At 34.4% G+C, this 1,391-nt stretch overlaps 1 long non-coding RNA gene across 1 annotated transcript; it reads left to right on the forward strand.

The window, feature by feature from the left end:
• The first annotated feature begins 489 nt into the window (after positions 1-489).
• On the forward strand, positions 490-1,104 carry LOC127348951 (uncharacterized). The gene is made up of 3 exons (XR_007880039.2): positions 490-594; positions 901-990; positions 1,063-1,104. It is a non-coding gene; the product is annotated as an uncharacterized lncRNA (long non-coding RNA).
• The last annotated feature ends 287 nt before the right edge of the window (positions 1,105-1,391 follow it).

The raw sequence follows: 1,391 nt of genomic DNA on the forward strand, positions 1-1,391 counted from the left end.
AATTATTGCAGGAGTTAAAATTGACGAAGTACAAAACCTGAACTTCAGTACAGTTTGATAAAGAAAAGAAAAGTTCAGTAAACAATTTAAAAGTTATTCAGATAACGAAAGAAAATGGTTTGATTAATTAAATATGAGAAAGATTAGGCTTTTAACCAGGCTTTTCGTCAACTATTTAGCAAGCTGGGAAGTATTTCAAATATCCAATGTGGTTAATGGACTTGATTTGCATATGCCTCATTGATTTCCGAATTTGACATTTTCAGTTACATTGATCTAAATCTAAATATAGAGTAGTATATTAACAGATCCTTGGTAAGACCTGAACAACAGATTTTTTTGTTTCATCCTTTTTGGATGTCCAGAAATTGAGATATATCTTATTAGTACTTTTGTTCTTAGAAGGATAAAGCTTTATTTCCATCCTGAAAGATATTATTTGAAGTTTTTTATTTTTCACTTCTAGCACGTTGTTTCAGATTTCTCGCGATTATTATTTTCATGCAGATTCTGCTCTGAAATAATTATGTGCAATAATTTCAAGGTACAACCGGAAAGAATATCAGATTAAGCAACGGTCCTCTGCCTACCATAGTGAGTGGTGTAGATATTTTGATATACATGGTTACATCTTACAGCTTACATGTATATAATTGTACTAATGTCATGAAAAAAAATGTAGTAATGTTCTGGATGCCTAAACCTATAGAAATTATGTCCATTTCTTGGAGTGTACGAAGCTCATACACTTATGCAGTTGAATTCAAGTTTTCCTTCCATTCATGCACTACACTAAGTTGGAATGTTCTCAAATAGTTACTAGCATATGGAATTTAGTTGGCTGCAACTTATTTTGTTTTCTAGAAATTTATTTATTTGGTTGTGAATGTGTATTTTCAGTTGCTCGATTACATGATATTGTCAATCACCAAATGGATTTCATCTTCCAAAGGCAATCCATTCAGGACATAACTATTGGGCAAAGCCAAGGTAGTTAACAAGGAAGGTTGCGTTGAGCATGGCACAGATTATTTGAATTACTAAAACATGCTATATATGCAGATCCTAAAGAGGTCAAGAGGCAGAGAGATAGGGAGTGGTATGCAAAAAACTAAAAGATGAGATTTCAGAGCGCAAATTTTTGAAAATGGCCTGCTGCCACGGAGGCTTGTGGGGAGGTCAGTTTACACCATTCACTTTTCAAACTTCGTATTAAGGTCTACAATAAGATGTACTTCCATTTGACTGTACCAAGTACTCAAAAAGCGTTCGAGTATTTGACACTCCTTAACCTGCACAGCTGCACTTCACCTTCTCCTGAGGTACCAGTAGACATATTGTACACACTCAGAGCTCAGGTTGGAGCCTTCTGATCTAACATTGAATATCAT

The sequence above is a fragment of the Lolium perenne genome, chromosome 4, assembly GCF_019359855.2.
Source record: "Lolium perenne isolate Kyuss_39 chromosome 4, Kyuss_2.0, whole genome shotgun sequence".
Classification (NCBI taxonomy): domain Eukaryota; kingdom Viridiplantae; phylum Streptophyta; class Magnoliopsida; order Poales; family Poaceae; genus Lolium; species Lolium perenne.